This window comes from Lethenteron reissneri, chromosome 41, assembly GCF_015708825.2.
Source record: "Lethenteron reissneri isolate LAM-NWPU_2019-01 chromosome 41, ASM1570882v1, whole genome shotgun sequence".
NCBI classification, from domain to species: Eukaryota; Metazoa; Chordata; class Hyperoartia; order Petromyzontiformes; family Petromyzontidae; genus Lethenteron; species Lethenteron reissneri.
In genome coordinates, this window is record NC_083819.1 from 2,911,624 (window position 1) to 2,924,280 (window position 12,657).

The 12,657-nt window shown below is 41.8% G+C and overlaps 1 long non-coding RNA gene across 2 annotated transcripts; it reads left to right on the forward strand.

The window, feature by feature from the left end:
* Positions 1 to 83: 83 nt before the first annotated feature.
* Positions 84 to 12,384, forward strand: LOC133352613 (uncharacterized). Of its 2 annotated transcripts, XR_009756280.1 has the most exons (4): positions 102 to 157; positions 2,473 to 2,624; positions 5,013 to 5,237; positions 7,617 to 12,384. It is a non-coding gene; the product is annotated as an uncharacterized LOC133352613 (long non-coding RNA). The 2 variants fall into 2 exon arrangements; XR_009756281.1 differs by lacking the exon at positions 2,473 to 2,624 and having other exon boundaries at positions 84 to 157.
* The last annotated feature ends 273 nt before the right edge of the window (positions 12,385 to 12,657 follow it).

Below are 12,657 nucleotides of genomic sequence, written 5' to 3' on the forward strand. Positions count from 1 at the left end.
CCCCCACCACGCGGCCGCGAGGGCGCGAAACCCCATTGGCTACTGCCTCGCACCGCGTCCCTGAGCGCGCTACCAATTCCAAACGGCGATCTGTTGGGGCCCAGCCATCAATCCGACGTCAACTTCGCCAGCGGGCGTGCTCTGTCCACTGCTGCACGTGAGGATTTACCCTTCTCCTCTCACCCCACCGAACCCAATAAAAATCTGTCTATCGCTAGCAGTCTTTCACTACGGTAGGGGCAATCTGTGGCAAGCAGCCACGCTCGATCCACTGCTGCGTTGCGAGGGTTCGTAGTTACCACTCGTCACTCTGGTGTCGGGGAGAGCGTCTCTGGAAACTTTCTTAAAACATCGTCAGCGAATGATCTCTTGTCCAGGCTTTCGCAGCGATCCACAAGATCTAGCTCCTTCCTCGACCACGAGTTTGGTGTTTTAATAACATCACTGCCACTCGTTAATCTCAACCACAGCGCCCAAGCATTGCCTGACTTCGACACCGCGATGTACTGAGAAAGGATTGTTCGAAAGTCGCCTATTTTTTATTTAATGGCAGTGTTATTGACAAATGCGTTGAGCATTGTTCGATGCCCAAGCCCCATTAATGTGGGTAACAAGTCCATGTTTATTTCGCTTTAACATCGAAGACACCGCTGCTGTCATCAACCGCATGAGAACGTCAACCGGCCGATGCACAACATCTCCTTCATGAATGGAAAATTTAAAAGTCGCAGGCTGTGTATTCTTGGTTCTTTCGGTAAAGTCACGTAGAAGGGAAACAATTAAATAATAAAAATATAAAACAAAATTCTCACGAAGTTTCGATTGCAACACAAGCAATCATCATCAGGTGTGAAAACCACAGCAAGAAAATTAGAAAAAAAGTGTATAGTTAACGAAAGAATTTGCAAAACGACACAAACTCTTTCGTAAAGCCCTCCCATGGCGAGCAGACTTCGACTTTGGCATTTCGCTATTGAACTGTCATACGATAGAATATAATTGGGTAGTATAGGACGACATAGCTGTCAACCCATACGGTGTACCCGTATTCTTGCACAGGGAAATTGAGTTTTCGAGTCCATATGACGTACAGCCGTTTCAAAACTGGCATTTTTTATTGTCTATTTGTGTTTTTCCCTTGTGATGGGATTTTGTAGGATGAACGTTGAGATTTATAAGGGCACGGGGTGACCAATACGGTCTGAAATGGTCTGTAATAAGGTAGGCACTGAAAAGGGATTGACAGGTATGGCGTGATGAGTAAAAGAAATAACTCTTGGGGCTGCAAAGAAAGGGTAAAGGTGTGACCCTGCAATTACTTGTGCACCCCTACTGCTGACGGAAGGGTCTCCACTCGAGTCCCACTAGTCCATTTTTAAGTGATGAACTTTGCTAAGATGAAATGTCACAACAAACACGCTAAAGCAAAATGTGACAATGGCCAACACTCCTATAAAAGATGTTTCCAATTGCATTACCATATACCTCTCCATTGAGTTTTGGACCAAGTTTTGTCAGTGAAGCCTCTAACTTACCTTTCTTCTCTGATCTATGTGTTACTCCTTCTGACTTGAAGTAATTTTAAGCATGAATCTCTTTGTTTACTTTCAGTTTTACCCTTTTCTTTGTCATTGTCCATGATGCTGATCTGTATCTCATAGCTGGTCATATCCTCCTGCTTAATAGTGATACAATAATGCACCTTATTTCTCTATTAAAATAGTTTCATATAGTGTCAAGCATGGCATAGCAAAGAGTTTTTTAGGATAAATTTGGAATATTAATTTTAGGCTATAACCACCAGCATTGGTTCGTGAGGCTGCACTTTTCTGATAAGACTTTAATTTGAAACGCTTTCTGATGTCTCCTACCAGTAACCTAAAGGCACCCAGTGGTATTAACTTCTAATCACTGATGACACTGAAATTAGATAAAACATTTCCCGTAAGAACATTAAAGTTTCCATTGGCATTAGTTTAAAAGGCATGCTGATGAAGCGTGAAGTTGAAACTGGACAAAGGCTGCCCTGTTCAAACAAATGCTAATGGCAAACGTATTTTTATTTAACTATCTGCCGAAGGGCAGGTTCTTATATCAAGTTTCCTCCATCCTATCCCATCTTACACGTTACTCATCAATTAGTCATTAAATATTAAAGTTGCCGAGCAACATTCATTTTTCAACCCTTCTAAAGCTTCCTTCATCAAGTCTTCACCGTGGCAATACGTCCAATCCAAATTTATTTTGCATTTTATTAATTAGAATTAAATGTCTCTCTTTGTGAACCTGCTCAAGCCTTTTGCTATTTTTTTTATGTCCAGCTAATTTGCTTCATTTTATGCGACACATACATCCAAATAAAAATCCATCTTTCTGTTGTCTTCCTTCAACACAATAGCAGTGTTGAGTGCCCGGTCAAAGAAACATCAAACATTTGATCAGTGAGAGGTTTGGCCGCATGCCACCCTACAGCTGTGTGTAAAGTCAAGGTGCGCAGTGGGGACTAAGTGTCGGGGAGAAGTGTCAAGCTACCTGGCCTCATTACTCCTGACTGCGTCATACCTGGATGTCGCACTCCTGGCCCCGTCACACCTGGTTGCTCCACACCGGAGCCATGGACTCGTGTGAGTGACTGGCTGGAGTAGAGGCTGCGACATAACCTTTTTTTGGTCAAGGGAAGTATAATACACGATGTCTTACTTTATAAATGTCCACGTCTGTGTTGAATATAACACCACACTCCGTACTAGGCTCTTTGTGAGTCTCTTCTGTCATGCTGTACTCATCCATCTTATCAGCAGCACTTTGTACTTGGTGGATGCCGCTATGCCCATGACAATTCGAGTTCTAATCTCCTTAGAACAACTGTCATATTCTGTGAAATTACTACCCACAAACCTGAACTCTACCGCCAGTTTTATCTGTTTTCCATCCACTCTGATATTTAATCTTCTTACACTTTTCCGTTCAAGGCTGATACACAAAACTTTACGTAATGTATTGTGCGGGGGTTACGTCGTGGTTCAATGGCTCATGCTATGAACTCGGCAACTTCAGAGCTAAGAATCAGTGGCGAGGTGATGGTCTGAGCCGGTTCTAGGTCCCTCCTTTACCAACTCACACTGACCAGCGTGGTGAAGTATGTTCACACAAACCTCTGTGACCGACATGACATAGGGGATACCTTTATCCAGCAGCGAATTGAGGCAATGCTGTATAATATGTATTTTGTACTTTATGTACGGAATTTTACAAACTCATGAAATTATTTTAGCAGTTTATTACCTTGCCTTTTTCAAATCATATAACTATATTGCATATATTTCCCAATCTCGTAAAAAAGACGAGCTTTTTTAATGTGCTCTCACCTGGCACCATGGGATTATGTTGTATTTGACATACTTTAAATTATTGATTTAATCATTCACAACTACAGGCTACATTAATAAAGTGCCATCATGGCTAGTTCACTTATAGTTGGATGTGTTTCATTATCTGGCTTATGTATGGTATTTTTAGTGCTGGTGAATGTGCATGTGCGATGGCGGGGAGGAAGCCGCAATAGCGTGGAGGAGGCCGCGATGGCGTGGAGGATGCCGTGATACACTCACTCATCATACGCTGATTCACTCACACATCATATACTGACTCACTCACACATCATACACTCACACAACCACTGACCCATTCACTCATCATACACTGATTCACTCATCATACACTCACTCATCATACGCTGACTCACTCACACATCATACACTCACACAACCACTGACCCATTCACTCATCATACACGGATTCACTCATCATACACTCACTCATCATACGCTGACTCACTCACACATCATACACTGACTCACTCACACATCATACACTCACACAACCACTGACCCATTCACTCATCATACACTGATTCATCATACACTCACTCATCATACGCTAACTCACTCACACATCATACACTCATCATATGCTGACTCACTCACATCATACACTGACTCACTCACACATCATACACTCACATAACCACTGACCCATTCACTCATCATACATTAATTCACTCATCATACACTCACTCATAATACGCTGACTCACTCACACATCATACACTCACTCACACAACCACTGACTCACATCATACACTCACTCACACAACCACTGACCCATTCACTCATCATACACTGATTCACTCATCATACACTCACACATCATACACTAACTCACTCACACATCATACACTCACTCACACTACCACTGACTCACTCACACATCATACACTGGGAGTGTCATGCTGCCAGATATGGCTGCAAGTTTGGTCGTACATGTGATTGTATATCGTTTATTGTAAAATTTTAATCAAAGTTCCTATGATTACGGTTGTTGCATTGTATTTTATAGCTTTATTTTGGTGATTTCGAAAACATATGGTTAAGCCATGTTTCTTGCGGAAGTGCGGAGTTGGCCTGATAACTTTAATCAAAATTGTCTTATGGTTGTTATTGTTTGACTTGCATCACACTGGGATTTTTGCACACAGCGTTGTAATACGGTGTTTTTTTCTGGAAGATTTGCTGGTTTATCCAGGATGTTTCTGTTGCGCGTCGTCGCTTTAAGATGTATAGATATTCACAATTATAAATGGATTGCCAAAATAATCTCGTCACGTTATGCAAGAAGACTCACACCATTTATTTTTGAAGATTAAAATTATTAGCTATGCTTTTTCTTTAACAAATGTTATTGCAGATATATTGTTTCCCATTTTCGCGGATGTTTAATGACATAGGCAATCTAGTGAATAATTTTCATGGTTTTGAATAAATGAAAACACATAGTAAAATTCACTTTTAATGGTGCTCTATCACGTTTTATTGGTTGAAAATGGAAGTCCATACCATTTAACTACAGTTTTGTCATTAAATTAAATAGACTTTGATATATATTTTTCACTGACTTCATGAGGCAGATTCTGTTAATTCTAAAGCATTGCCTTGGCACTTTTATTCCAACAGATGGAGGCCAAGACACATTTGGGAATAACTAAACAGCTATTCAATATACATCCCTGCAGACCCGACGCAATGCGGAAGGAAAAAAAAGCACTGTTGATATTGACCAAAATTTAATGGGCATGCCATTGTATACCAAATGATAAAATCACATAATTTCTGTTAATATATGACAACGGAAGGAATTTAGTCGGCCTAGCGCAGCTTTGCGCCCACGCTCACAGCAAGGTACGATCACATTTAGACAAGAAAATGATTTGTGACACAACAATAAAGTCAACAACATGTCGTGTAAGGGTCTCCAGATGTTCAATAAAGATAGCAACATAAATGCTCCACAGATCAAGGGACACAACAAGTTAAGGAATTCCAAAAAAACGATACCTCAAACAACCTTTGCCTAATTATTTTTTAATTGTAATCTGCCTGCCAATTATGCATCGTTAGATATAACATTACAATGAGTACAAACGGAAAGCCAGCAGGACAGCGGGCAAAGAGAGCTATTTGAATAAAAATATGAGCATAAATGTAATCCATGCTTTGTTGTGCCAGCTAGGTTTTGAGGGTTTAGACTTATAATATCACTAGCTATCTCAGGATTTTGTGTTTTTTTTACAAGCAGTGCTTTTTGTCATATATTCAATTCCATCACGAAAGTGCCTGCTGTCGACTTTACTGGCATAATGGTAGGATATATTTGATGTATCAGAACCCTAGCACACAATATATTGGCTTTTGCACCATGGGGGAACATGATTGCGGTTGAGAAATGCAACTTCTCAGATACGATCTTCCTTTTTCTATTGTAATTTTGGGATATGGTGCGTGTAGTGCATAGGCACAATTCTTAGCTCATTTCCAGTGTTCTGGCATGAGCTACAGGGTACGTACTTGCATTGACAGATACCAAATTACATTTATACTTGTGTGCACACACATCCACACAGCCACTCACATCGGTAAACAGCCACCATTTCATATCTTGCTCAATGTTTTAACCAAATTGAGCTTAAATCACGTAAAGACAAGAGCATGATTTGTGATGTGACAATGTAATCTCTAAACTCCACTTGACTCCGGAAAAAAATGCAATGTAACTGGCATTGGCCAAAACTCCCAATGCCGAAATATTACCTGCAAATTAATTATTTAGAAATACACATCGCAAAAATTGGCAGGACCTTCCTGAAAAGAAGGAATGGAACTCGGTGAGGATTTCCTAGATAAACAAGTGAATAATAAATTTGAAGCTTTCGTGACTGCAAGAATTACTCTTTGTATAAAGATTTATACGTGACTTTACCGAAAGAACCAAAGAGTAAGTGAATAATAGTGATGTATGAAATATAGAAGTGTATTAACCATCCAAAAAGTGATTTGCATATTTATGAATATCATTGTTTAAACATTGTCTTCATGTCTCACAGTTTTCATTATTGAAATGGGAGCCTGATTTAAAAAAAAAACATCTTCACTCATTGTTTTCATTAACGTTCGGATTGACAGGACAAGTACTTATGCATGTTGCATCAGAGGCTTTGCAATTGTTAAGCAAGTGACTCGGACATTGGCATGAAAGTACACGCAATGTTTATTGTGGCCATGGGGAATTGCGGACTATTGTAATTGTCTGGCACCACGGGTTTGTGGGCTGTGGACCAGCTCGACGTTGCATCAATAGACAAAACAAAAAAAAACTGTATTAACATTCCATATCGTTTCCCAAGGCAGTGCTCAAATATAGTTGAGCTCTTGTGAGTGCATTGGATCAGCAGTGCTGCTGTAGTTGAGATTTATGTTTGGGATTTGGCTCCTTGACACAGATTGGGCAGGGGGCACTGATTTCGAAATGGCATGCTGCCACCAGGGTATTGGGGCATTGAGTTGGCTATTGCTGCCAAATTAAATGTAGTTTTCTGAAATTATGCTGACAGTATTGCTGGTCACACACACACACAATAAAGAATAAAAATCAGGCTCTTGTAATTTAAATGCTTTATCCTGTACGCTTGTGTTTTACAAAGATATATTTTTTTGCAATACACTTGTAATATCAGCACCAACATTAGGCGTTGGGCGTGTAAGACAATTGATTGTTTTGTGAGCATTGTTCCTCTTGGATATAAATTCTATTTGTGTCTCTTCACCCGGAAATTAATGATCGTTTATTTCAGCAGTGAAAAATGGGAATGGATTTGCACTTCGCACTCGTGCATATTAGATGTGTGTATGAAAATTGTTATTACATACTGCGCATGTATCTGTGCACAAAGAGCCCACCGTTTAGCCTTAAGAGGCTGTTGGAGCAAATGCTGTTAGCGAGCACCTATGAAGGCCGGCACGGCACACAAAGGGGGTGAGTGGCCAGCAATCACTCCCGGCCGCCTTTGTCTCCTTAGTAGCGATGTTTACATATTGCACAAGGCACTCATTTGAGGCTGAATTGATGTCGGGGAGGCCCAGGACCAGTTCAGATAATAGCCTGGTTCGTAGCACAGCGCGATAACTGCCACAATACCGCTCCCCACACGTGCACACCACCGTAACCACATGTATGCATGGTATGTATGGTGTCCATGGTGTATGTTTATCTGCACCCAACAGGGTTTACAGATGCGTGGAAATACAAGCAGCAAAATGGAACACTCACTGATGGGACACTTTGGGCCTGAAATCAGCAAGATGTATGGGTGTAATAAGATGCTACTGCATACAAAAAGATTTGGATTCCAAACTTTCCTTATTCACAATGCTCTTGAGTGCTAGAGCCATTACTCAGCAGCTTTCAACTAAAACCCTCTCTAAGTTACACTTAGTCCCTTTATCTTGTGTGAAATATTTGTCGACAGACACTACTTCATAACCTTTATTTGCTTCCACGCTCTGGCAGTTTCCAGCATGTGGGGTTTTTCACGCACCAGTGTATTGTAGGTTAATATTCCAGCATGCCATGAAATATTAATCTGCTAGAATGCGAAAGCACTCGTAGCATATAGACAAAGATTTTTGTTTTTTTTTAATAAATGAAATATTAACTACTAAATAATGAATGGGCCCTTAAAAAAAGGGTGATCGTGCCTTCGGAAACATTGACAAAATCAATGTGGCCACGGTCGGAGATTTCTATGAAAGGGAGTAACCTTCGGAATCCAAGAGGCCACCATGCACGGAATGCGTATGTCTGTTATCTGTCAGTCACTCTGATCAATACTTTGACAGTCTGTCGTGCCTGTGATGTAACCTCGTTATTGCATCGATCAGGAGATATGCACTTGCTGGTGTGGTGGTCGGACTAGCCTTGCAGGTGGCGTCGGCGTCTAATTTGTATTCGTCGAAGGCCCCCAGAACCACCTCTGTCCGAGCTGTAATGATTGAAACAGGCTCAGATTTGTTAAAGGGCCAGTGTACACCTAATCGATGGAAAGGGAGCATTAGACCCAGGGCAGTAATTTGGTACACAGTGTGCAGTTTAGGCAACATTACATTACGAGTAATTCAATTCGTAAGGCACCAAGCGGAGAGGTTTCTCTGCAGAAATGAAGGTAATTATGATATTAATTAACAATTAAATTGCTGTGCTTCTCAATCACATCGAACTTGATGCAATAATTGCTTTAAGTACGGGTGTATGATGGTGCAAATGCCAACCTCGTCAGGTTAAGCATTTAACATTAGCCCGATGTCTTCTCATGAAATGCAAGATTAAGTTTTGCGACGCATTCAGTGCACCGGCGGTGGTGGTCATATGTCATGAAAAATTGATGTTATTCTGAGGGCATCATCAAGATAATTTATCCAGAGCGTTGATTCAATTTTCAAACGCAGTGCACCTCATTGGGCAGAAATTTATGTTGCCATAGTAATACTAGGCTGTGTAAAATATATATATATATCTGGAACATTTGACTGCAGAGTTGACCTAATGGGACAATACAGATAACGTTAAAAACAATGTGAGATGGCATAATTACAGGACTGGTATCCAGAGGCAATCTTGGGGATATTGAGGCCCCAGCATGTACCACTGCCTCCACTGGTGGCATATATAAATGAAATATTAGGCAAGCATGGCATTAAAGGCAATTATACTGTGACGGCCTGCATAATAACCTTACTATCTCGGCTAATTAGCTAGGAAAATTGAAGTGCAGTACTTGACAAGTAATGCTTACTTTTACCTACCTTAAAATGCCCCACTAAGGTGGTGTAATATTAGAAGTGTCAGACTGGTGATCAGCTTAGCATGGAGTCACCGTCATGCCACTAAGAATTGCACTTTCATCATCAGAGATTACAATTTTTAATATCCTGCAGCCAAATGTCCAGACATCCTATATTGCTGTGCAACGCGGAACCTAAGAAGAACGATGGCTGTCTGACACGTGATGATTCACCTCTACAGCAGTTCAATACACGGACACGATCCAGGGTCGTGGTTCAATTTAAACCACATTGCTTTTTGTGGTTTTAAACTTTTTCGTGTAATTATCTGGTTTGTAACGCGTCTCATTTTTGTTTCTTATCTATAATTTGTTCGCTCGATTGTCCTAGAAGTAATAAGAAATATGTTTTATATGGTTTACATATACAGGAAAGCCTTGCCCGATGCGGCTTCATTGAACGCGTGTTTCGGCTATACACGGTTTACCTAATGAGGTCTGTTTTCTGGAACATGGGGGTGATGTTTCGACTCCACGCGGTTTAATGCGGCTAATCTCATCTCTGCGTCAAAAAGTAAGACTCCTAGAGTGGTGCATCTGTTGGGATGTGTGAATGAATCGACTGTGAGAGCTGTTTATTTACCATGTGTATCTTGTGCATGTTTTTGCGTGATAATGTAACACTCAACGCGCACAACACAAGTGTTTACACATTGGCGAACACATCTAGCCGTCCACTCGTTGCAGACGTCAGACGGATACCTATGTAGTGGTTCAACTCGGAGGCAGTAATTCTTGGAGCCACTTTTATTATACTCACAATCCCCCTTCACACACCCTACATAGGCTACACACACCCTCGCCGAGACACCACACTAGCCGTCTAACACCGATGGTGCTGACCGATACCGCCAACAACCATATAACAGCGCAATATCAAGCGACGACGCCTGCGGCGACTAAGAGAAGAATGGTGACGATGGACTTGAGCAGCACGGCGGGATCCCACTTACAATCAACAGCCCCGAGGTCCCCTCCAGGGGCCCCTCTTATACTGTCACGTGGCCTGGCACCGCCCCTGGCCACGCCCCCTTTCTAGAACCTACCAGCGGGTTCCTGGTGTGCCCCTTCTGTGACCTTTCTGTGACCTTTCCGCGAGATCCTCTGGTGTATCACGTGGCCTGCTGATGTCAGGGCTGCCGTAAGCCGCAGATCCCCTTCCCTGCCAGCAGCCAGCGCTATGCTGCTACATTACTATTCTATGCCACTACACCTAGATGGCGAATCGTCAACACGCTCTCAAGACAACGACAACAGCAAGAACGCAAATGTTCACACATTGACGAATGAGGACGTTAGTCATACGGACGTCTAGATGTCGAATTATTAACGTTCAAGTGACTGTGTTAGGAACGATAGTCAGGCTGAGAATTCAGTGTCAGGGGAGAGTGCTGGCCCTGAGAACCGCGGTGTGGGATAGAAGTAGAGACGGGGGTTTTGTGTTGCGGTGAAATTGAAAACTAAGTGTGTACACACACACAAAGCAGAAATGGACAGCGAATCTACATTTTTTAGTACAATAACATTAGTTAAAGAAAGAGGGAGGGGGTGATCATTTCGGAACCAGGACCGCAACCCTGCTTTTTACTTAAGGTCTATTATTCCTCGAACGCGGTTTTGCCCAACGCGGCATCTTCTAGGGATGTAACCACCGCGTTCGGCGAGGTTAGGCCTGTACCCTACAAAAGTATACCTACATGCTTAATTTAACGAATGTATCTTGCATACGATAATCGATTTTAATCCATTAAAGCGTGCATTATACTATGCAGGCCAGCTGTCGTGTTAATGCTGTGTTAAGCTGCTGTGGTTGAACGGCATGCGATGCTTAATATGCTGCACATTCTTGCATCTGCTCCGATGTAACCAATTTCCCAGCACTGTTCCGTTGACATAAATTAAAAAGCAAACACAAAGTCAAAACAGGGCAGTGTTAAGCCCCAGACATGGGGCGAGAGTTAGGGGTAAGGCTGGAGCTAACGAGCTGGTTAGATAATTCGCTTTTATATGTGTAAAATAGCTGGTATTATCCTGCACAGGGAGCAGCACATATAACCAACACTCTACACATCCGTCAATAACACTGCCCTCAAATTAAAAATAACGTTTCGCCATCATGCTAAGTAGAAGGGCATTGCCTAAAACGTCACCTATTCTATAATTGTTTTCCTTTTTGGGGGCATTGTTATTGATGGATGCGTTGAGTTGGTGTAAAGTGGAGTTAGTCTTGCGAGTGTGTGTGCTGCCCGCTCACAGGTTTCACGTTCCTCCATTTGCCCAGTATGGCCTCTGTACTTTGCTTTTCATTGTTTGGTGTTTGCATTACTGAAGCGGTGGGTGCCACGCTCCAGAAGGAACCATCTTACAGACGATACGCAATGCGAAGCGAGGATATGTGCACCCAATAGAGAGTATGAACATCACAGATCATGTGAGCTGCTTCAATAGATCAGGGGGGTTAACCCTAGCCTTCTGGCTAAAATCTCACTACAGCTCAATCGGATCTCCTGCCTTTTCCAAATTCCCTTCACGTGACTTATTTGTAAACATTTTATTTTGCCCCGTATGGTGGTTGAACATCACTGTCAACATGGTGTATACGGCTCATATGGATGTGTATTGTGAGTTCTAAATATCGCTTTAAAAAAAAATCTAAATATTGATGTGCACCAGTTAAAATCAGCGGTGACATTGAATACGCTGATCACGAATCCTGAGACGTTATAAAAGATTATAATCCCTCTTAAGTTGGGAGAACACAACACGTTGGTAGCCAGATGGTTAATATTCCACACGCTCCTCTTGAATGCATCCAACGTAAAGCACAAACAATGTATTGTACAGCATACATTTCAACGCGAAGCCAATAATCGAGTAATTTTCCAGACTAGGTGAGAATAGCTGCACTGGCAATTTCCATGCAATGTTTGACACGTGACTATCTGTTAACAATGCTCCAGATGTTGTGCAAGCAGCATGACTATGAGGCAAAGACACGGTCGCAATACGCAACGTGTGTTCATCAGAATATGTATTTAACCTAGAATAATCCGATGAGCTACACAGATATACATTGTACTCGGGTAATAAAGTAAAGTTGTGGCCCACATTTTTCGATTTAAAGCTTTCGTGACTGCATGGATTCATCTTCCTGGTTCTTTCGGTAAAGTCACGTAGAAGGGAAGTAATAAAATAATAAAAATAAAACATAATAAAATAATTCTCACGACGTTTCGGCCACAACGCAAGCAGCCGTCCTCAGGTGAAGACCAGGTCTGTCTCAGACGCTGTCTGTGGCCGAAACGTCGTGAGAATTATTTTATTATGTTTTATTTTTATTATTGTATTACTTCCCTTCTACGTGACTTTACCGAAAGAACCAGGAAATTGTGGCCCACAATTGTTTACTCACACAACTGCTGGTG